Below are 24,954 nucleotides of genomic sequence, written 5' to 3'. Positions count from 1 at the left end.
GGGCGGAGGCGGGCGGGGGCCGCGCCGGGCGGGGCGCTGGCGGGTCTCGAGTCGGGCGCGGGGGCTCGGGGCCGCGCTGGGAGGGGTGGTCGCCGTTCGGCCGTGACCGGGTGCGGAGAGGACGCGGGCTTCTCCGCGGGAGCGGCCGGGCAGCTGGCATGTGGGCTGGGTGGTGGGCGGCGGGGGTCCGGAGCGGACGCTGGGTCAGCAGGTGCGGGCGACAGCGCGGTCCGCGGCCTGCAGCGGCCGCCGCTCGGGGCTGCGTGTGGACGCGAGCATCCGGCGCTGCCTGTGGCTCTGGAGCGTTTGCAGGCGGCAGGTTCTGCCAGCCAGACCTGCCTGCAGACGGTCGTGAGGTGGTCCGGGAACTGGACGGCCCAGGGAGCTTGCTGGTCATCTCGCTCTTTTCTCTCTTTAACGTTGTTGGGGAGGGGGGAGGTGTCAGAGGGCTGCTGCCTTGAACAGTTACTTTGTTTGTATTCTTGTAATTCACGGCTCGGGATATTTTGTGGGCGATTTGTGTTCACTTCATGCATACCTACCTTCGAATAAATACTTTGGTTCACCTGGAACTGCTGGTGGTTTGATACGTAATTTTATGCCTAAATGACGTAAAGCAACTGGTGTATTCCTAAGGGTCAAAACACATCCGATAGCTGTATGCATTGCTGGTAAGTTATTACAGAAAGATATTTCCGCGTATTTGTGAAAGCTGGATTGAAATCTTAATGGGGAGAAGAAATAGGCTTGCTGAAAGGTGCACTCTGGTCTCCTTTGCAAAAACATCAGTGCGGCCTCCGGTGAAAGCGAGTGGGAGAGGATGAGTAAGAGTTGAGCGGGCACCAAGAGAGGGGAGGGCTTTTGTGGCCCCGCGGGGGAAATGTAGGAGGGTGGGACTGTAAAATTCAGCCTTAAGTTAATGGGCTGATGCTAGCGATGGAGAAATTATATTTTATTTATTATTTATTTATTTTTTTTAAAAGATTTTATTTATCTATTTGAGAGAGAAGAGCGGGAGAGGGGGGAGGGTCAGAGGGAGAAGCAGACTCCCCGCCGAGCAGGGAGCCCGATGCGGGACTCGATCCCGGGACTCCAGGATCATGACCTGAGCCGAAGGCAGTCGTTCAACCGACTGAGCCGCCCAGGCGCCCCGAGAAATTATATTTTAAAATCCGAAATCTCAATATACTCCTTGATTCTGACTGTGGGGAAAACTAGAATAGTGAAGATGTTTTTTAAGGAAGTGAATGGTTTGGCAGTCAACTGCTTTTCAGAGTTTTGATGTGGTTTACAGCAGGACAGCTGGTAAGATTTGTTTTACTGCTTGTCGCTATGTTTAGATTTTAGTCACAGAGGCTCACTGAATGCCATGAATCTAAATTCTGCCCAGTCTCCAAAAGGTGGGATAGTTTTCTTTCTAAAATATAATTTATTACAGCTGACCGTTTTCCCCTTTAAGTCTTTGACATTACCTGATACTGATAAGGTTTTGTTTGGTGTTCAGCTTTGTGTTACTGATTTTACCGTAAAAGCTGTTTCTTTAGACGATTACTAGTTTCCAGTTAGTTCTTTCAAGTAGTCATTGTATTGTCAGAAAAGTAAATAATTTGAAATGCTTTAAAAGATACTTTAAGGGGCCCCTGGGTGGCTCAGTTGGTTAAGCGTCTGCCTTCAACTGGGGTCATGATCCCAGGGCTTGAGTGGGGCATAGTTGCCCTGCTCAGTCTGTAGCCTGCTTCTCCCTCGGCCTGCTGCTCCCTCTGCTTGTGAGTTCTCTCTTTCTGCCAAATGAAGAAATAAAATCTTAAAAAAGATACTCTAAAAAAGATTGTTAAAAAAATCACATATCCAACCAGTGTTAAAATTACCTTGTCTCAGTTTATAAGTTTAACAATAAAAGATATTTTTATTATATGAAACTTAGAGTACAGATTGATTTATTTATTTTACATGTTTAATTGTTCTCAGGCACATGTAGAGAGAATGGTGTAATAAGTCCCTGTTTACCCTCATCCAGCTTCAACAGTTGTTAACTCATAGCCGGACTTTCTCTGTATCCCCCAAACCTAGATTTCATGTCATTTTGACTTGAATATTTCAGTGTGTATATTTACATACATTTTTTAAAAAGATAAACACAGGGCGCCTGGGTGGCTCAGTTGGTTGAGCGACTGCCTTCGGCTCAGGTCATGATCCTGGAGTCCCGGGATCGAGTCCCACATCGGGCTCCCTGCTCGGCAGGGAGTCTGCTTCTCTCTCTGACCTTCCTCCCTCTCATGCTCTCTGTCTCTCATTCTCTCTCTCTCAAATAAATAAATAAAATCTTTAAAAAAAAAAAGATAAACACAAATACCACTATCACGAAAAATTAATAATTTCTCATTACCTTTAAATATCCAACCAATGTTAAAATTTTTCTTAATTGTGTCATAGTCTTTTTTATAACAGTTGAATCAGGATCCAGATGCTATTTATACATTGTGACTTGTTTTAGTCTGTAGGTCCCCCTCCATCATTTGTCTCTCCTTGTAATTTATTTGTTGGTGAAACTCCATGATTTGTCCTGTGGACTTACACACAGTCTGTATTTTGTTCTGTATTGTAGTTTATACAGAAATGACTGTGCACTGGTAGATAAATCTAAAGATGTGATCAGATTCAGATTTGATTTATTTTTAGCAAAAAGACTTCATAGATTGGTAGGCAGATAATGATTAGTAGTCATTCTTCTTGTTAGCAACCCTTGATGCTCAGTGCCTAGAGTCCTTATTTTATTTGTTTGTTTGTTTATTTATTTATTTAATTTAGAGAGAGAGCGCGTGCAAGCAGGGAGGGGCAGAGGGAGAAGGAGAGAGGATCTCAAGCAGTCTCCCATGCTCAGTGTGGAGCCCACCGAGGGGCTCAATCTCATGACCTGGAGATCACGACCTGAGCTGAAATCAAGAGTTGATTTACTTAACAACTGAGCCACCCAGATGCCCCAGAGTCATCATTTTATTAGGCATTGGAAGGTGTTGATATTTTAATTCTATAACTTTATTTGTTAGCTGGAATGTGGCTTTTTTTTTTTTTTTTTAAGATTTTATTTATTTATTTGACAGAGACATAGCGAGAGAGGGAACACAAGCAGGGGGAGTGGGAGAGGGAGAAGCAGGCTTCCCGCTGAGCAGGGAGCTCGATGCAGGGCTCCATCGCAGGACCCTGGGATTGTGACCTGAGCCGAAGGCAGATGCTAAATGACTGAGCCACCCAGGCGCCCCTGGAATGCTTCTATAAAGAGAAATGTCCTGGGGTGCCTGGGTGGCTCATTTGGTTGGGCTGCTGCTCTTGGTTTCGGCTCAGGTCATGATCTTGATGTCCTGGGATGGAGCCCCGAATCAGGCTCTGTGCTCAGTGGAGTCTGTTGGAGATTCTCTCAGTCTCCCTCTGCCCCTCCCCCTGCTCTCTCTGTCTCTCTCTCTCTCAAATAATAAATCTTAAAAAAAAAAAAAAAAAAAAAGAGAAATGCCCTCTCCATAATTTGGTTACCCTGAATTTTAGCTCTTTTGGGAAAAGTGGGATAAATGCTTAATTTATCCAGTAAGTTACTAATTCTCAAAATAAGTTGGGAATCCTCTGAAAGTAGTCAGTGAGTTGTGTTACGTGTTTGTGTCATTGTGAACTCATGGATTTAAACATATGTGATATGGTTCAGTCCATTGTAGGTATTATCCTTATTGATGCTGAGATTGTCCGATCTCTGTCCAATAGGAATCTGTTCTGTTTACTTCCTAAACCCTTTAAACAAGACTCTAAAAGTCTTTGATCTTTCCGGTGTGACAAACTGCACCAGGCCCATCTTACACATTTTCTGTCCCAAGCCCTGGAATCATCCATTTCTCCAAGGGACCTTGGTTTCTTTTAATGAAAAACAGTATTTAGTAATGACAGTCTGTGTCCTGGGGTTGTTCACTGCTACTAGGTTGATCATTGTTTCTAGGTCTTTCCAGTGCACAGATCACAGTTATTATACAGAGTTCTGTTTAACCTTCTTGATCTTACTCCTTTATCTTTTTTTCTTCGAAGACAGACCGCTTGATTCTAATTACTCTTTTTTTTTTTTTTTTTTTTTAAGATTTTAGTCATTTATTTGAGAGAGCAAGCACAGAGGGAGAATGAGAGGGAGAAGCAGACTCCCCGCTGAGTGGAGAGCCTGACATGGGGCTCCACCCCAGGACCCTGAGATCATGACCTGAGCTGAAGGCAAACACTTAACTGACTGAACCCCCCAGGTGTCCCTAATTACTTATTGTTTTATCCCACACTGTACACCTCTCAGTCTTAGAAGAATACGAAGACTATCATCAACTAATAAAAATTGAGTTTTTTGCATCCCCATTAGAGATATAAAGTCAAATTACTGTGTTTTAAAGTCACTTAGAATCGTTACTCTGATTTTGCTACTGGGTGCTTAGGTTTTTGGGCTTTTTTTTCCTTAGTATTTAGGGATTACTTTTTAAAAATTTTATTTTATAATTACATAAAATATTTAAAAAAGTCTTTCAAAATCAAATGTATGAAACAAGGTATAGTCAAAGTATTGCTTCTTTCCATCCTTTCATCTTCACCTATCCCTCTTCCCTATAGATAACCTTTTTACATTTTATTTTATTTTTTTAATTTATTTGACAGAGAGAGAGACAGCGAGAGAGGGAACACAAGCAGGGGGAATGGGAGAGGGAGAAGCAGGCCTCCCGCCGAGCAGGGAGCCTGATGGCGGGGCTCGATCCCAGGACCCTGAGATCATGACCTGAGCCTAAGGCAGTCACCCAACCAACTGAGCCACCCAGGTGCCCCAACCTTTTAATTTTATGGTTACATTCATAGTTTCCCTTTATCAGATAGATGGTAGTGTATTATACACATTTTCTTTAAAATGCTTTAAAAAGTTTTTATTAATTGTAAAATACGTACAACATAAAATTTGCCATCTTAATGTTTGTAAATGTACAGTTCACTGGTATTATATACGTTCACATTGTTGTTCAGCCATTACTACCGTCCATCCCAGAACTCCTTCATTGTGAAACTGGATCTCTGTGCCCATCAAACACATTCTCCCCTGCCTCTAGCCCCTGTCTCTGTCCTTTCTGTCTCTATGATTTTAACTACTCTAGATATCTCATATAATTGGCATCATGCGGTATTCATTCTTTTGTGGCTGGCTCATTTGCATAATATCCTCAAGGTTCATCCAGGTTGTAGCAGGTGCAGAATGTCCTTCCTTTTGAAGACTTAATAATACTCCATTATGTAGATACAGCACTTAACTGCTTTTTAATGAATACTCAATGTAAAAATTTTATCCACTAATGGCATTTTTTTCCCTTATACTATGAACTGATGAGAATTTTCTCATACAGTTTAAGTTATCAGACTGGAAAGGAATACATCACATAGGTATGATGTCATACTCAGAAATTCTGTTGAGAAGATTCCAGCGTTCTGTATTATGTGGCGGTTGACAGCTACCAGTATTAAAGATTTCAGTTTTGCATTTTTTTCTTTTTTTTAAATAGCTGCCATTTCAGCCCCTCAACTACAGCAATACTGTTTTGGGTTGGTTTCAGCAATGTCATTTTTGAGATAAAATCGTCTAACTCACTGACCCAGTGAGTCCATTATTAATCAATTTGTTAACATTACATTTTAGTAATCTGTTTTTTCTCATTTTACCCATTGTTCTCTCACCCATTATTTATGTACATGTTCACTGAACTCATATTTAAGCTTTAAAGTCTAAATTATTAGACCTATAGATTCTAAGTGTGCGAAAAACAGTGCCTATGGTCATAGTTGTTAATGCTGTTTTGCCAATGTGAGTTTTGTCAATTCTCCCTTCATAATACGTTCTGAATCAGTCCTCCTGTCCCATCTCCACTGTCACCACCTGGGACCCAGCAGCCATCACGTCTCCTTTGAACTAGCACAGCAGGCTCCAGCTGGTTTCCCTGAGCCCTTCCTACCCATTCTCTACCTTTCAGCCAGGGTGATTTACATAAAAATAAATTAGATCCTGTTCTGTCTTGCTTAAAACCTTTCAAAGACTGATAAAAGTGGTTGCCTCTACGGATGGGGATCTCTGTGGCTAGGGGTCAGGGTGGGAGGGAGAATTACTTTTCACTGTATGAGCTTATATATCTTCGGATGTATGTTTTAGTTCATGTAGTTGGAGTACATACTCAGAATAAAGTAAGTAATCTTACAAACAAAAACCCAGTGACTTCCCATTATATTTAATGACAGAATCCAAATTTCTTATCATGATCTTCAAGCTCACTTTCTCCCTTCTTCCAGTTGCTCATTTATGCTGCATTTACAGTGGTTTTCCTGGAACCTAGCCCTTGCAATTTCGGGAATCGTACATTGATCCCTTTGCCTAGAATGAACACTTTTATACCATTCTGCATGGCCAGCTCCTCATTTAGGCCCTGTATAAATATCCCTTAAAGAGACTGTCTGCCCTCTTTCAAATAGGTTTCCTCTGTTATTTACTAACTCATACACTTCTGGTGTCCTTCAATTTAAATGATTTATTTATGTTTACTCTCTTTTTTTTTTTCCCCCACAGTAATGATACTTCATGAAGGCAGAGAAATGTATTTATCCACTGTTTAAGCTGGCCCCTTTGTGTTTTTGTTAGAATGAGTTCTGAGTCATAGACTAGACCATGACACTTCCCTGCTTAGAGCTTTTCAGTGATCCCTGGTCCATAAATCCTGAGCTCTTGGACCAGCCTTGGTTTGGCATCTTCCCACGTATATCTCCAGTTTTATCTCTTACAGCACCTTGGTTTTGCTTCCCACTGTGTTCTGAGCATGGTAAACTGGCACACGGTAGGTTCCCAGTTTGTGGAATGAATGATTTAAGATTCGGTCTCTTTAAGTCTTTGGGAAACTAAGTCACACTCTTGGGAAAATGATAGCTAAAAACATAAGGTCATAAAGCTTCAGGGAAGGCTACATAAAGAAGGTAGAGTTTAAACTTACCCTTGAAAGGTGGGTACGGGGGCGCCTGGTTGGCTCAGTTGGTTAAGTGTCTGCCTTTGGCTCAGGTCATGATCCTGGGGTCCTGGGATTGAGCCCTGTGTGGGGGTCCTGGGTCTCTCTCATTCTCTCTCTCTCTCAAACAAATAAATAAAATCTTTAAAATAAAATTTTATTTATTTGAGAGAGAATAAGAGAGAGAGCACATGAAAGGGGGGAGGGTCAGAGAGAGAAGCAGACTCCTCACTGAGCAGGGGGCCTGATGCGAGACTCAATCCAGGGACTCCAGGATCATGACCTGAGCCGCAGGCAGTCGCTTAACCAACTGAGCCAGCCAGGCGCCCAAATAAATAAAATCTTTAAAAACAAAAGGTGGGTACAGTAGGTAAAGGGGAAAATACCATTCTGTGAAGGAGAAATGGAAGGTTTTTTTTTTAAGATTTTATTTATTTGAGAGAGAGAGAGAGAGCGCGCACACGAGGGGGAGGGGCAGAGAGAGAGAATCTCAGGCAGACTCCATACTGAGCGCAGAGCCTGATGTGGGGCTCAATCCCAGGACCCTGAGATCATGACCTGAGCTGAAACCAAAAGTCGGGCGCTTAGCCGACTGCGCCACCCAGGCACTCTGGAAGTTTTTTTTTTTTTTAAAGACTTTTTTTTTGTAACCTTGTTTTATGGCAATGGTTTAGACACACATGTAGGAAACCCATTTAGACCTGCTGAATTCCAGCCTCAGACCAGGTGATTGAAATGTATCCCCTAATTAAGAACCCCTGTTCTGTGGCCTTGCTTTTAGAACAGTGGTCCGCCATTCAATCAGTGTCTCAATGGACCCAGGACCACCATTCTGTGGTGGTGGAGTTACTTCCACATTGGGTGTGTGCATCATGTTAAGTGCTTCTGGACTTTCCTCTGAGATTTATCCTTTTCCCTGCTTAACTGATTGTTGAAAAACCAGGAATATTGCTTTTAATTGGCAATATAGAATTTCTAAAATCTAGTTTATAAACTTGAATTTTCATCTCTTTAAATATTTGCTATATGCTAGGCATTGTGCTTTTATGTATTATTTAATCCTTACCACAATCCTGGTAAGTACCTATGATTATCTTTTTAAGATTTATTTTTTGAGCATGCACGTGCCTGTCCGATTGGGGGGGAGGGGCAGAGAGAGAATCCCAAGCAGGCCTGCTGAGCATGGAGCCGTCCTGGGGCTCAATCTCATGATCCCAAGATCATGACCTGAACCGAAATCAAGAGTTGGATGCTTACCTGACTGAGCCACCCAGGTGTCCCGATTATCTTTTTCAGATGAAAAAACTAAGGGAGTTTAAGTGATTGCCAAGGTCATACAGTTAGGTGGTGGAGCTGGGATTCAGACCTAGGGTGTCTGACTCCATACATGATGCTCTTAACTACCAGGCTGTGCTGCCTTCCTTCTGTATACTTTCTCAGTCCTAACACGTTAGGCACTTGATTATAACTCTTGGTCCTGGTCTTCCCCATGAGGGCAAGAGCTGTGCCTCATTACTGCTGTATTCCCTGAGTCTAGCACAATGCCTGGCACAGAGCAGGTCTTTAAGAAATAGTTGTTGCATGAGTGATCTTCAGTTACTTTTTAAAGATTTTATGTATTTTTTTGAGAGAAGGAGGGTGATCGGGAGAACACGAGCAGGGGTGGGCGGGAGAGGCAGAGGGAGAAGCAGACTCCCTGCTGAGCAGGGAGCCCGATGCAGAGCTCGATCCCAGGACTCCAGGATCACAACCCGAGCCTCACAACCCGAGCTGAAGGCAGACCTTAACCGACTGAGCCACCCAGGCACGCCCCGACTTTTTAAAAGCTTAGTTGTGAGGAATAATGTTCATGGCAAATTGTTAAAGATGGTGTGCCCCATCTGTTCCCTTAAAGCAGTGGTTGGCAAACTTTTTGTAAAGGGCCAGATAATAGATATTTCAGGCTTTGAGAGTTGTAGGGTCTCTGTTGCAACTCCTGAGCTCTGCTGCGGCTGCAGGAAGCAGGTGCAGGCAATATGCAAATGAATGTGCATGACTGTTCAATAAAGCCTTCTTTATGGACACTGAAATTTGAATTGATTTCCAGGTCTATCATCTATTATTATTTATGTTTAATATTATTATTTTTTCAAACTTTAAGTGTCACTCGTAGCTTGTGGCCCTTATAAAAACATTTGGCGGGGTGCCTGGGTGGCTCAGTCGTTAAGCGTCTGCCTTAGGCTCCAGGGTCCAGGGATCGAGCCCCGCATTGGGCCCCCTGCTCAGCAGGAAGCCTGCTTCTCCCTTTCCCTCTTCCGCTGCTTGTGCTCCGTCTCTCGCTGTGTCTCTCACTGTCAAATAAATAAAATCTTAAAAAAGCATTTGGCTTGGCAGGGGTCATCATTTGCTGATTTCTGTCCAAAGAATAAATTTTATCGTTAGATCGAAGTAGACCTCTGTCTCTGGAACTGAATTTTTTTTTTTTTTAATATTTTTATTTATTTGACAGAGAGAGACACAGCAAGAGGGGGAACACAAGCAGGGGGAGCAGGAGAGGGAGAAGCAGGCTTCCCGCGGAGCAGGGAGCCCCATGTGGGGCTCAATCCCAGGACCCCGGGGCCATGATCTGAGCCGAAGGCAGACGCTTAACGACTGAGCCACCCAGGCGCCCTGGAACTGAATTGTTTTGTCTGCCAGTGGCCTTTGTTCTGTTGCATTGTACTTTGGTCTCCATAAAAGAGAGTATAGAAGAGACCATGTTCTGAAACACTGTGTCGTATTGGTTGTAGGGCAATTGTTGGGGGCCTTGTCCATTATAAGTGGAAAAAAGACCGTTCTTTGTTTTCATTAAGAAATCTGCTTTACTTTTATTTGAGTAGAATTCTCCACTTTATCATTCTAGTTCTATCCCAGAATGAACTTTGGTATTTTATGGTTTTCCTTTAGCTTAATATATTTCAGTTGTGCGTTAAATCTTTTTTTTTTTTTTTAAGATTTTATTTATTTGAGAGAGAGAATGAGAGACAGAGAGCACGAGAGGGAAGAGGGTCAGAGGGAGAAGCAGACCCCCCGCTGAGCAGGGAGCCCGATGTGGGACTCGATCCCGGGACTCCAGGATCATGACCTGAGCCGAAGGCAGTCGCTTAACCAGCTGAGCCACCCAGGCGCCCCTCAGTTGTGCGTTAATAGAAAGAGCTATATGGAGTGGGAAGGACCTGGTTATGCCTAGCTGTGTAATTTTCTGTGCCAAATTAACCTTGTTTCCTGAATTGTAAAACAGGAGGAGATATTTCTTGCTTCACATGGCATATTTATGGGGATTAGATACAATGTAAGTGAACTGGGTAGCACTATACCTGGCCCGGAGGTTACAGTGGATTCCCTTAGGTGCCCTCCCAACAGATACGTACCTCATGGCTTTTCCGCATACCAGTACTGCATCTAACCAGATGAGATGATGGTGTTGAAGAAAATGGAATGTCTGTGATTCAAAGGTGCTATTGCAAACCAGGAGTTTGCTACACAGAAGTGTAGATGTAAGCCAGAAGGCTTGGAGCTTAAAACCTTTGGGCTAACTCTTAATTTTTACTTTTTCAAAAGGTGTTGCTTCACTGTCTTTTTGCTGTATCATTTCCTGCAAGAATCTGCTATTGTCCTAATTTTTGTTCCTTTACGTAACATGTCCTTTTTCTCTGGCTGCTTTTAAGACTTTTCCCTGTCACTGGTTTTGAGCAGTTTTATTTTGATGTGTCTTTGTGTGCATGTTTCTTGTGCTTGTGGGATTCATTGAGCTTTTTCCTTGGATCTGTGGGTTTATTTATTTATTTAAAAGATTTTATTTATTTATTTGACAGAGAGAGACACAGCGAGAGAGGGAACACAAGCAGGGGGAATGGGAGAGGGAGAAGCAGGCTCCCCGCAGAGCAGGGAGCCCGATGCGGGACTCGATCCCAGGACCCTGGGATCATGACCTGAGCTGAAGGCAGTCGCTTAACCAACTGAGCCACCCAGGCGCCCAGGATCTGTGGGTTTATAATGTTCATCAAATTTGGGACAATCTTGGGCATTATTTTTCACGGTTTTTCCTATTCTTTTTTTTTTTTTAAAGATTTTATTTATTTATTTGACAGAGAGAGACACAGCGAGAGAGGGAACACAAGCAGGGGGAGGGGAAGAGGGAGAAGCAGGCCTCCCGCAGAGCAGGGAGCCCAATGCGGGGCTCGATCCCAGGACCCCGAGATCATGACCTGAGCTGAAGGCAGATGCTTAACGACTGAGCCACCCAGGCACCCCACGGTTTTTCCTATTCTTTCTCCATGTCCCGTGCTTCGAAGGCTCCAATGCCATGCATGTTAGACAATGAAAAGTTGCTCCACAGCTCACTGATGCCCCTTTGATTGTCTTTTCTCTGTAGGTTTCATTTTGGATAGTTGTACTGTATCTTCACATTCACTGATTCTTCTTCTGCACTGTTTAATCTGCTGTTGATCTTGTTCAGTGTAATTTTTCATCTTAGACATCCTGGCTTTCATCTTTACAAGTTCTATTTGCATCATTTTTGTATCTTCCATTTCTCTACTTAAGATTTCGAAAATATGGAATATAGTTGTACCAACTGTTTTAATGACCTTGCCTGCTAATTTTAACTTCTCTTTCAGTGCTGGGTTAGTTTTGATTGATTTATCTCCTCTGGGTTATATTTTCCTGCTCTTTGTTTGCTGGGTAATTTTTTATTGGATACCAGATATTGCAAATTTTATTTTATGTTATTGCATTTTGAATAGTTATTTATTCCTCTAAGTGCTCTTGATGTTTGTTCTGTTACATTAGCAACAGGACTTTAAAATTTTTCTTGGTGAAAAATTGGTGAATTGCAACATTTTCTTTTTATATAAATTAAGTTCATAGCCTTCTTCAGAATCTAAATTCACTTAAAAATCCACTTACCTGTGAATCCTATATATTGTTTTGTTTTTATTTTCCTCCATGCTTTGGGAAGTTATTTTGGCAAGTAGAAGAGGGATGTCCTTTTTTGAATTCCCTGTTTAAAGGTTTTCAAAACCAAATCTAAGATTTGGTTAGTAACAGAGTAAATATGTTAATACCCTCTTAGTTTGGTCAGTGCTTACTGACTGTCACATGTCTCCTTAAAATAGTTTGGAATCTTAACATAGCATAACATTAAACTTTAACAGAGCTGTTTAATAGTTAATGCTTATTCTGACCTACATGCAGGAAACTTGAGTTGGAGGGAATGAAGGGGAGCAAGTTGAATTCATTTTGCCCTTTGAGCTTTATTCATTCCAGAAGTACCCTTTTAAACAATTTTTTTTTTTAAGATTTTATTTATTCATTTGAGACACAGAGAGAGAGAGAGAGAGCATGAGCAGTGGGAGAGGCAGAGGGAGAGGGAGAAGCAGACTCCCCGCTGAGCCAGGAGCCCGATGTGGGGCTCCATCCCAGGACCCTGGGATCATGACCCGAGCTGAAGGCAGACGCTTAACCATCTGAGTCATCCAGGCGCCCCACCTTTTAAACAATTGTTATGGCTAATGTACATTTTTTCTCATAGCTGTTAATTTAAAAGTGCTCAGTATATTTTGACAAGGTGTTTTTTTAAATGAGTTTATGCTACATAGGAAAAAAGCATTTTAAATACAGTAGGACTCGAGTCTGTAGGACACTTACTTTTAACAGTGCCTTGACAACCCTCTCTGCTGGGGTAAAAGTAACAACAGTAATCTTTAAAAATGTTATTTTGCAAGCATGTTTTCCTTTCTATAACTTTATTAACTTGCATATCAGTATACTTATTGAGCACCTCTTACATGCTGGATATCGTTCTACGCCCAATGGACAGAGACACATTCCCCCTCTTGGGAACTTCCATTCTAGAATGAGAGATAAGGAATAAATGCTATGTTAAGTAGTAGTAAGTGCTGTGAAGATGGGAGGTGTGAGGAAATAGAGTATGATGGCAGCAGGATCTATTTTAGATGGAGAACTGGGTTGACTGAGGAGGAGACATTTGATCAGAGATCAAATCTGTGTGCATCTGGGAGCAGGTGTTTGGGTAGTGGAAGTGGGGATCTATCTCACTGCCCATGGTTTCATGTTGCCCATTGGTGGCAGATACTGAAGGGGCCAGGCCATGTGGGCTAGGTGTCTGGAAAAGAAGCCCTTGTGGGCTATGAGCTAGATGAGGAGACAGCACATGGTGGATGCCGTTGCCCTATGTCTGCCTAATGCCTGACACTGGGCAGTGTAGGTATGAACAGATTTTTTTTTTGAGCCCATCTAATAACAGCAACAGTAAAATTATTAATGTTATTATTATAATAGTATTATGATTTGTGTAATCATTAAATTATAACAGCGGCCACAGGTGATTTTTATTTTGCACTGTGTGGGAAGTATTGTCCCAGTTTGGAGATGAGGAAGCTGTTGCGTAATTGCCTGAGAGCGCACAGTCAGAACGCTGGTTTGCACATATACCTCTTTTAAGAAATAGTTACACATAGGGTGCCTGGCTGGCTTAGTCGGTAGAGCATGCGACTCTTGAGCTTGGGGTCATGAGTTCAAGCCCCATGTTGGGCATAGAGCTCATTTAAAAAAACCACAAGAAACAAGTTGCAGACAATTTAATAACTGTATGAAAAAAATAGTTACACATAATGATATTGATCTTGCTTCCCCTTAATGCATCTTGGAGAATGCTCAGTATCGCCACACAGACATCTGTTTCGTTCTCCTCAACAGTCCTAGGTGTCCCATTTTACAGGTATACTATTGTTTATTTAATCACTCCTGTATCGATGGGTTGTTTCCAGAATTTTACTGTTATGAACTGTTTCAGTGAATATTCTTGCATCTCCGTCTTTGGGCACTGTGATGTTTATTTGTAGGTCTGTTCTGAGGAATGAATTGCCTGGTCCAAGGATATTTCCAAATTACCCTCCTGAGAAGTTGTACCAATTTATACTCCCATCAGCTGTATGATTTCCCCAATAAGGAAGTGTTTACATGTACTGTGGAAGTAAGAATGGTGCCTGTCTTATATAGATATTGTAAGATGCCTGGTAAGCTGTCAGTAAATGGCTGTTATATATTACTAATATAATTATGAACCTTTTTTCTGAACTTTATTACCAGAAATAATATAAGTCTAGGAACTGTTTCAGGAGGTTGGGAAAGAGAAATTATACAATTGGCCTAGCAGTGTGTGTCCCCCAGATACTGTCACCTGTGTCAGAACAAATTAGCTCTGCATTGAGCCCCTGAGCCCCCGAGCCCCTGGAGGCTGGTGTCAGGGGATGGAGCCTGCATGCACATGCAGGTTTGTGCTAGGCCCCGGCTGCTTACAGGGACATTTATTCCGCATGTGCCTTCACAGTACCCTGCAGTGGAAGCTTTTGCTGTTGGCATGGGGAGGAGAAGGCCATCATTTGAGAGGGAGCTTTAGAATATCCTATCCTGAGCACTTTGCTCTTCCCTTCTTTTACTTGAAAGGCTTAATGTTGGTTTGCCTTATGGACTGACTTAGAATGACTTAAGGAAGTCTTTACCTGAAAGTGTGGATATTCTCGTCTGCTTGCTCTTGCTTGAAATTCCTTGCAGAGGAAATGGAGATGCAGTGGCGTGGTATTAAGGAAGGAGCAGGTCTTCAGCTGGAAGGTGTGGGTTTACTGCTGGTTAACTGAGGGCGATAGAGCAATAGGTGATAAAGGCACTTTACTGCTCTGAGACTCCCATTTTCTCCATCACAAAGTGAAGCATCAAAGCAGAGGATGTTATGAAAACACTTTGAAAATGCAAATGCATTTATTTTATTTATTTATTTGAGAGAGAGAGAGAGCACAAGCAGGAAGAGGCAGAGAGGGAGAGGGGCAAAGGAAGGGGGAGAGGAAGAAGCCGACTCTCCACTGAGCAGAGAGCCCTACACGGGGCTCTATCCCAGGACTTGATCCCAGGATTCTGGGATCATGACCTCGGCTGAAGTCAGGTGCTTAACTGACTGAGCCACTCAGGTGCCCCAGATAAAATCTTTAAAACAACAACAACAACAAGAAAATGTAAATGCCAGATAAAAACATCTGTCCACACAGAAGCTGTTTCATGAATGTTCACAGCAGCATTCTTCTTCTTCTTCTTTTTTTTTTTTAAAGATTTTATTTATTTATTTGCCAGAGGGAGCACAAGCAGGGGGAGCAGCAGTCAGAGGGAGACGGAGAAACAGGCTTCCCGCTGAGCAGGGAGCCCGATGCGGGGCTCAATCCCAGGACCCTGAGATCATGACCGGAGCCCAAGGCAGACGCTTAAATGACTGAGCCACCCAGGCGTCCCGCAGCTTTATTCTTAATAGCCGAAAAGTAGAAAGAACCCAAATGTGCATGAACTTATGAGTGATAAACAACTTGTGGTGTATCCATGCAATGGAGCATTATTCCGCAACAATAAAGAATGAGGTGCTGATACATGCCGGACATGCAAGAACTTGGAACATCTTATGCTAAGAAGGAAGCTAGAGAAAGGAGGAGGAGGGAGGAGTCGGAATGGGGAGTGCCTGCTAGCGTGCCTGGGGTTTCTTCTTGGGTGTTGAAAATGTTACAAAATTAGATCTTGATGGTGGTTGCGCATCTCCGTGAATAAATGAAAAACCACTGAACTGTATGCTTTAATTGGGTGAATTTTTATGGTATGTGAACATATCTCAGTACAACTGTAAACATGCCAGTGCTGCATTGGGGGTTTTAGTCTACCTGAAGTGAGTCTGTTGTCAACTGTCGTATTAGTGCTGGGTATTAGGGATGTGGTGTCAGGATGCAAGTCCAATTTTGCCACTCAGAGTATGTGGCCCTGGATCAAGTTGGTGAAATTTTCTGAACTCTTCTTTTTTTTTAATTATTATTTATTTATTTATTTTTAAAAGATTTTATTTATTTATTTGACAGAGAGAGAGTGAGCGAGAGCAGGAACAGAAGCAGGGGGAGTGGGAGAGGGAGAAGCCCGCTTCCCGCTGAGCAGGAAGCCCGATGTGGGGCTTGATCCCAGGACCCTGGGATCATGACCTGAGCCAAAGGCAGACGCTTAACGGCTGAGCCACCCAGGCGCCCCTATTTTTTATTTTTTAATATAATTTTATTATGTTAGTCACCATATATTACATCATTAGTTTTTGATGTAGTGATCCATGATTCATTGTTTGCGTATAACACCCAGTGCTCCATTCAGTACGTGCCCTCCTTAATACCCATCACTAGGCTAACCCATCCCCCCACCCCCCTCCCCTCTAAAACCCTCAGTTTGGGGTGCCTGGGTGGCTCAGATGGTTAAGCGTCTGCTTTCGGCTCAGGTCATGATCCCAGGGTCCTGGGATCGAGTCCCGCATCGGGCTCCCCGCTCAGCAGGGAGCCTGCTTCTCCCTCTGCCTCTGCCTCTCTCTCTCTCTCCCCCTCCCTGTCTCTCATGAATAAATAAATAAAAATCTTTAAAATCTAAAAAAAAAATAAAACTCTCAGTTTGTTTCTCAAAGTCTCATGGTTCGTCTCCCCCTCCGATTTCTCCCCCTTCATTTTTCCCTTCCTACTATCGTCTTTTTCTTTTTTTTTTTTTTTTTAAGATTTTATTTATTTATTTGAGAGAGCGAATGAGAGACAGAGAGCATGAGAGGGAGGAGGGTCAGAGGGAGAAGCAGACTCCCTGCTGAGCAGGGAGCCCGATGCGGGACTCGATCCCGGGACTCCAGGATCATGACCTGAGCCGAAGGCAGTCGCCCAACCAACTGAGCCACCCAGGCACCCCCCCTTTTTTTTTTTTTTTAACATATAATGTATTATTTGTTTCAGAGGTACAGGTCTGTGATTCAACAGTCTTACACAATTCACAGCGCTCACCATAGCACATAACCTCCCCAATGTCCCATCACCCAGCCACCCCTCCCTCCCACCCCCCCACCACTCCAGCAACCCTCAGTTTGTTTCCTGAGATTAAGAATTCCTCTTATCAGTGAGATCATATGATAAATGTCTTTCTCTGATTGACTTATTTTGCTTAGCATAATACCCTCCAGTTCCATCCACGTTGTTGCAAATGGCAAGATTTCTTTTCTTTTTTTTGATGGCTGCATAGTATTCCATTGTATGTATACACCACATCTTCTTTATCCATTCATCTGTTGATGGACATCTTGGCTCTTTCCAGAATTTGGCTATTGTGGACATTGCTGTTATAAACATTGGGGTGCACGTACCCTTTCGGATCCCTACTTTTGTATCTTTGGGGTAAATACCCAGTAGTGCAATTGCTGGGTCATAGGGTAGCTCTATTTTCAACTTTTTGAGGAACCTCCATACTGTTTTCCAGAGTGGCTGCACCAGCTTGCATTTCCACCAACAGTGTAGGAGGGTTCCCCTTTCTCCGCATTCTTGCCAACATCTTGAACTCCTTTTTTCATCTGTAGAAGTAGGCGTAGTAACTGTAACAGTCTTGTTTAACCCAAAGTCTTGTGGGGCCACAGTGAGACATTTGCCTACTTATGGCACACAGGTGTGCTGTCAGTGTGCATTTTCCCCTCCTTTCCTCTTTTTCCAGTGCATAGACTGGTGAGAAGTGGACGCTAACAGGGAAAGACACATAAGGGCAATAGAGAGCCCTGTGTACTACCTACTCCCACTTTTTTAAAAATAAGTCAAAGCTCTGTGCAGAGATATTTGTGTACTGTACAGCTGTACATGTTTGCAGCTTAGCAAGAACTTTGTGGTTAACAGTGCTTTCCAAGATTTAAGAATGTTTTATTAACAGGCCAGCCTCATTCCCAGATGATACCATTAATCAAGTTGTTGCATAGAGCTTCAGGCAGGCAAGGGAGGGTTAGAAATGGGGCTTGAGTCTCATGGAATGAGATCCCTTTAGGATTGTCTACTTCAGGAGGAAGGGATGTGATGCATCCACCCCTCTTTAGGGGAACTAGATGGCCCCACCATTCAGATAATGCTATCTCAGTTTGTTCTGAGCAGCGTCTCCAGGGACGGAAGCACAGTGTATTTTGACAGCATAAACACCAGGAATGTCGCTGACCTAGAGTATCTGGAACATTTAGTGTGCTTTGTTTGCTGCCTAGGGTTTCTGACGGATGGATTGTTTTGGAAAGCAGGGGTTTTCTTCAGGGGAGGGAAGCATTTCTTTTCCAGCTTTTACTCAAGCGATGAGACTGTGAATTTTCTTTTTCTCTAGTTTCCAAGTGATACTAGCATTTTGGAGACTTATTAATTCTTTGAACTTTTAAAAAAGCCTTCAGCGTAGGAGGATTTGTACTGAGCATTCAGGAATCAAAGATAACAAGAACAGAAGTCCCACTTCAAGGACTCAGGGCTCTTCAGGCCAGACAGCGCAGAGTAAGCCCATGAGGCTGGCTGTCCAGGCTCTCCTGCTAGGGTCTTTGGGAGCGACTCAAGGTAGATGCCTGTTAAGGCTGTTCAAGTCATTGAGATGTTTCTTGTCTCTCACCCACAGTTACTTTTTTTTTTTTTTTTTAAGATTTATTTATTTTATTGAGAGAGAGGAGCACAAGAGGGAGAGGGAGAGGGAGAGAGAATCCCACCCAGACTCCACACCCAGCACAGACCTGGGCTCGTTGTGAGATCCACCTGAGCTGAAACCACTTAACCCACTGCACCACCTAGGCGCCCCACCCACACTGTTATCATTGATATCTTAAAAAAATCAAACAAGCATTTCTGTTTTAAAGTATATTTTAATTTTTTCTGGTGGATAATTTCCATTTTTGTTTCTTCATAATGCACTAGGATGAAGTAGACTCCTCATGAAAACAATGCAGATTTTCATGACTAGAGCTGTGGGAGACTGCCAGTACCTTTTTCATAAAACAAATTATTTGTACGTTATTTCTGCTTTTGAGGGCATTGACCCCGGATTTCACTGTGCTGTGAAAAAACATATGACATCATCTTTTTTTTTTTTTTAAAGATTTTATTTATTCATTTGAGAGACAGAGATAGAGAGAGAGAGCATGAGCAGGGAGAGAGGCAGAGGGAGAAGGAGAAGCAGGCTCCCCGCTGAGCCGGGAGCCCGATGCGGGACTCGATCCCAGGACCCTGGAATCATGACCTGAGCAGAAGGCAGACGCTTAACCATTTTAGCCACCCAGGTGCCCCTTGAAAAAAGCTATGACATCATCTTTATTCTCAGTAAAAATCAAGGCTGCATGTCACTTGCTAGAGTAGATACATGAATTACAATTTGAAATGTGATGTACACACATTTTTTTTTCCCTGAAAGGACATATGGTTTGTGCTTTTAAACTCAGGTAATCAGCACATTTTAACTGTAGCGATAATCTGACTGTCAGAGTTGTTTTAAGGGTTAGGGGGGGAAAAATATATATATATACACACACACATATATGTATATAAAGCCTAGTGAGGGTTATGGATTGCTAAATGGTGTGAAATTTACTCTTTCTAACTTTTTAGAAGTTGGTCACTTTTCTTTACATAAAGTGTTTGAGTCTACGTATTTCTCTAAAAGTAGTTCTTTAGTGAAGTTAATGGTTTTCAACGTATTATCTTTTCATTATGTAAGTGTGTTTAAAATTTCATTATGATTTCTTCTTCGGCCTGTAAGCTGTTTAAAAGTGTGCTTTTATAGGCGCCTGGGTGACTCAGTGTGTTGGTATCTGACTCTTGGTTTCAGCTCGAGTCATGATCTTGGGGTCGTGGGATGAAGCCCCGTGTTGGGCTCTGCTCTGGGCATGGCGCCTGCTTGGGATTCCTTCCCTCTCTCTCTCTCTCTCTAAAAAAAAAAAAAAAAAGTGCTTTTAAATTACTAAATATATATATGATGTATTTGTATATATATGCACATATATTTTTAGTATACATATACATTTTAAAATTTCTGTTATTAATATGTTTTAACTGCACTGTGACCAGAGAAGTGGTTTATATGCTACTGATTCTCTGGAATTTGTTGAGATTTTAAAATTTCCATCCAGACATGAGGTTAATATTTATAAATGTTTTTTGTATTCTGGAGAAGAGTATATATTCTTTTTTTTTTAGAAAACAGGGAGGTGCAAGGTTCTGTATACTTCTGAAGATGTAACTTGTTGATTGTTCTTATTTTCTATTTACTGTTTACAAATTTTTGACCACTTTGCCTATTAATAATTGAGCAATGTTTTAGTTCCCCATTATGATGGTCAATTTATCAGTTTTTGTCTGAGTTCCAGCAATTTTTGTTTCATATGTCTTGAGACCATTTTATAAGGCATATATATTTTTTTAATCTTCCTGTTGGAGTGAACTTTTTTTTTTATCATTATGTAGTGGCTTTTTCCATCCCAAATAAATACTTCTATTTTCCATGGTCTTTTTTTGTTTCATATTAACATAGAAACTCCACCTTTCTTTTGGTTGGTATTTGCCTGGTATACCTATTTTCATCCATTTACTTGCAAAATTTTATATTCTGTTCTTATGTTTTATTGATATATTTGTTTTTTGGGGGCGGTGCTGTAATCCATTACCTCAAACTTGGTGCCTTAAAACAACAGAAAGTATTCCCTTATGGTTATGGAGGCCAGAAGTCCAAAATCTGTATCACTGAGCTGACATCAAGGTGACAGCTCTGGAGATTATTGGAGTAGAATTTGCCCCTTGCCTCTTCTGCCTTAAGGGCTGCCAGCATTGTTTGGCTGTGGCCGTCTCACTGCAGTCTCTGTGTCCCTGGTCATACTGCTCTCTTGTCTTATGAATGTGTGGTCAGATTTCCCTCTGCCTTCTTTTTATTGGCAATTGCATTTAGGTAATCCAGGTAGCCCAGGATAATCTCATCACCCCGAATCTTTAGTCACATCTGCAAAGTCTTTGCCATGTAAAATAACATTTACAGGCTCTTGGGGTTAGAACTAGTATCTCTGGTGACCATTATTCAGTGTACCATACTGGTTGTAATTTCTGTCTTTTAACTGGCTTTATATTTATCGTGATTCTGATAAATGTGTACCTTTTCTATCATTTTGCATTTTGTTTTCTTTTTAAAGATTTTATTTATTTGAGAGAGAGAGAGAGAGAATGAGTGGTGGGGAGGGATAGAGGGAGACGGAGACAGGCAGACTCTGCACGGAGCAGGGAGCCCGACGCAGGGCTTGATCCCAGGACCCTGAGATCATGACCCGAGCCAGAGGCAGACGCTTACCGACTGAGCCACCCAGGCACCCCTACATTTTGTTTTCTATTTGTCTTTTTCCCCTTTATGCTTGTCTTTTTATTTATTTAAAAAGATTTTATTTTTATTTTTTTTTTTTTTTATTTGAGAGAGAGAATGAGATAGAGAGCATGAGAGGAGGGAGGTTCAGAGAGAGAAGCAGACTCCCTGCCGAGCAGGGAGCCCGATGCGGGACTCGATCCTGGGACTCCAGGATCATGACCTGAGCCAAAGGCAGTCGCTTAACCAACTGAGCCACCCAGGCACCCTATTTTTATTTTTTTAAAGATTTTATTTATTCATTTGAGAGAGAGAGACAGAGCACAAATGGGGGAGAGGCAGAGGGAGAGTGAGAAGCAGACGCCCTGCTGATCTGGGAGCCAGAGACAGGGCTCAATCCCAGGACCTGCAGTTCATGACCCAAGCCACCCTGGTACCGCAGGTTTTATTTATTGATTTGACAGAAAGAGAGCACAAGTACGGGAAGCGGCAGGTAGAGGGAGAGGGAGAAGCAGGCTCCCGACAGAGCAGGGAGCCTGATGTGGGGCTCAGTCTCAGAACCCCGAGATCATGACCTGAGCTGAAGGCAGATGCTTAACTGACTGAGCCACCCAGGCGCCCTTGCCTTTTTATTTTTTTTAAAGATTTTATTTATTTATTTGAGAGAGAGAGAGTGAGTGAGCGAGCGAGCCAGTAGGGGGAGGAAGAGAGGGAGAGGAAAAAGCAGACTCCCTGCTGAGTCGATCCCATGACCCTGAGATCATGACCTGAGCTGAAATGAAGAATCAGACACGCTCAACAGACTGAGCCACCCAGGTGGCCCTATGCTTACCTTTTTATTTATTTATTTATTTATTTATTTTCATTTTTTTAAAAGATTTTATTAATTTATTTGACAGAGAGTACAAGTAGGCAGAGAGGCAGGCAGAGGGAGAGGGAGAAGCAGGCTCTCTGCTGAGCAGGAAGCCCGATGCGGGGCTCGATCCCAGGACCCTGGGATCATGACCTGAGCCGAAGGCAGACGCTTAACGGACTGAGCCACCCAGGCGCCTCATGCTTGCTTTTTTAAACAACTAAATTTAATTTTTTTTTTTTCTTTTATGTTCTCCCTTCTTTTGGTTTGGAAATTACATACTCTGTTTTGTTCTCTTTTAGTGGTTGCACTTGAAATTTTACCCGGCATATGTGTGACGAAGTCTGAAATTAATACTGTCTTCTTCCACCAGACAAAACAAGAACATTAAAGCACTTTAATTCCAGTGAAACGCAACAATCAAGTTTTGTGCTACTGTTGTTCAGTATTTTAGTCCAGCCTTTTTTTAAACTCATAAATTGGACATCATCATCCATATACAAAATACATGTTTAGATTTTTTTCCCATTTAGCAGTTTCTTTACTCACAGTCCTTATGGCATTTCTGATTTTTCTTCCTGGGATCATTTTTTTCTTCTTTAGAAGTTCCTTTTCTGCAGGTATGTAGGTGGTACCTTTGTTTTTGTTTATCTGAAGTGATTTTATTTTGCACACATTCTCAAAAGATAGTTTTGCTTGGTGTAGAAATCCAGATTGCCAGTTATTTCCTTTTAGCAGTTTGAAGATACTCTATTCCTCTTTTGTTGTTTCTGTTACAAGTTTGCCAGTGTCTAATTATTATTCCTTTGTAGATGATTTTTTTTTCCTTGCCTTTGCTATTCTGTAGATTCATTATTGTGTCTACAAGATGTGTATTTCTCTTTATTTATTTTGCTTGGTATTTGTGGATTCATGTCTTTCGGTTACATAAAGTTGTTAGCCATTCTCTCCTTGGATATTATATTGACTCTTCGCTATTCTTTGATTGTTGTTTTTTAGTTTTTATTTCATAATCAAAAACTTTACAATCCAGCTAGACTTGCAGGGGAGCAAGGAAAATATGGAACCCATAGAACTGCAGCAAGAGCACAGAGATAATAGGATATTTCAAGGAGATGGGGGTGAAGGGGTGCTCTCCTGAGCTACAGAAGGAATGGTCTGGTAGTTAAGATAAAACATAAGTCAAACTTAAAAGGTTTGTCCACAGTCAGCAATGGTGGTCTTCTTGCTGGTCTTGCCATTCCTGGACCCAAAGTGCTCCGTGGCTTCCACAATATTCCTGCCCTCTCTCACCTGCCAAAGACTGCATGCTTGCCATCCGACCACCACTTGGTCTTGGCAGTGCAGACAAAAAACTGGGAACCATTTGTGTTGGGTCCAGCATTTGCCATGGACAAGAAGGTAGGACCTGTGTGTTTTGGGATGAAATTCTCATCATCAAATTTCTCCCCATAGTTGGACTGGCATGTGAAGTCACCACCCTGGCACATAAATCCTGGAATAATCCTGTGAAAGCAGGAGCCTTTATAACCAGATCCTTTCTCCCCAGTGCTCAGAGCATGAAAGTTCTCCACCATCTTTGGAACTTTGTCTGCAAATAGCTCCCAGGAGATGCAGCTGAAGGGCTTGCCGTCCACTGAGATGTCGAAAACTATGGTGGGGTTGACCATGGCAGGCGGTGCAGGGAGGCTCTGGGGCAGAGTGGGGCAGACTCTTCACTGTTCTTTATTATTTTGGCCTGTAACTCCAGTAGATGTGTAGTGGACTTTTATTCTATCTCTTCTGGCATGGTTTGTATCTCCTTGTCTCCCTGTGCTGGTCTCTGGGGAATTTTTTCAAATCTCTCTTTTAATTTACTAATTCCTCTTCATCTGTGTCAAAGCTGCTATTAATTCATTAGTTGATTTGTAAAGTATTTTTTTAAGTTTTTTTAAAAGATTTTATTTATTTTTAAAATGTTATTTATTTGAGAGAGAGAGAGACAGAGAGAGAGAGAAAACACATGAACAGGGGAGGGCCAGAGGAAGAGGCAGACTTCCTGCTGAGCAGGGAGCCCAAGGCCAGATCTCCAGGATCATGACCTGAGCCACAGGCATATGTTTAACTGACTGAGCCACCCAGGCACCCCAAGATTTTATTTTTCAAGTAATCTGTACACTCAAGGTGGGCCTTGAACTATAACCCTGAGATTAAGGAGTCACATGCTTCACCAACTGAGCCAGCCAAGTGCCCTGTAAATAATTTTTTTAACATTTTATTTCTGAAAGTTCTATTTGGTTTCTTTTTCAACTCTGTTCATTTTTTTTTTTTTTTTTTAAAGATTTTGTTTATTTGACAGAGAGAGATACAGCGAGAGAGGGAACACAAGCAGGGGGAGTGGGAGAGGGAGAAGCAGGCTTCCCGCGGAGCAGGGAGCCCGATGCGGGGCTCGATCCCAGGACCCTGGGATCAGGACCTGAGCCGAAGGCGACGCTTAACGACTGAGCCACCCAGGCGCCCCCAACTCTGTTCATTTTTGATAGTCTCTGAGGCTTGTCATATATGTGATTATTTTTTAAACATTTCATACATAGTTATTCTGTGTTCTGTATTATAATTCTAGTATCTGAAGTCTTTGAGGGCCTAAGTGTATGGTTTATTATTTCTGATGACTGTCACTAATGCAGATTGTTTTTGGGTTTGTGGAATTTTTACTAAGACCTCCTATTTGGTTGATTTTAAACTGGGGAAAAACCTGGAGATCAACGTTGAGAGGATGTTTTTCCTGAGAGGATTGTTATTTATTTCTACTGTCAGCCAGGGTCACTGCCCACTTGAGACCATTTCCACCCTCTTCAGAGTTCCAGCTCATTGGTT

At 42.3% G+C, this 24,954-nt stretch overlaps 1 protein-coding gene and 1 pseudogene across 4 annotated transcripts in view; one reads left to right on the top strand and one right to left on the bottom strand.

Moving 5' to 3' along the window:
- ADD1 (adducin 1) overlaps positions 1 to 24,954 on the top strand; it is a 93,598-nt gene that overhangs the window by 533 nt on the left and 68,111 nt on the right. The window lies entirely within an intron of this gene.
- On the bottom strand, positions 23,287 to 23,768 carry LOC110569751 (annotated as a pseudogene).

The sequence above is a fragment of the Neomonachus schauinslandi genome, chromosome 2 (genome assembly GCF_002201575.2).
Source record: "Neomonachus schauinslandi chromosome 2, ASM220157v2, whole genome shotgun sequence".
In the NCBI taxonomy this organism is placed as follows: domain Eukaryota; kingdom Metazoa; phylum Chordata; class Mammalia; order Carnivora; family Phocidae; genus Neomonachus; species Neomonachus schauinslandi.
Note: the sequence above shows the minus strand (reverse complement) of the source record. Positions and strands in the feature narration are given on the sequence as shown.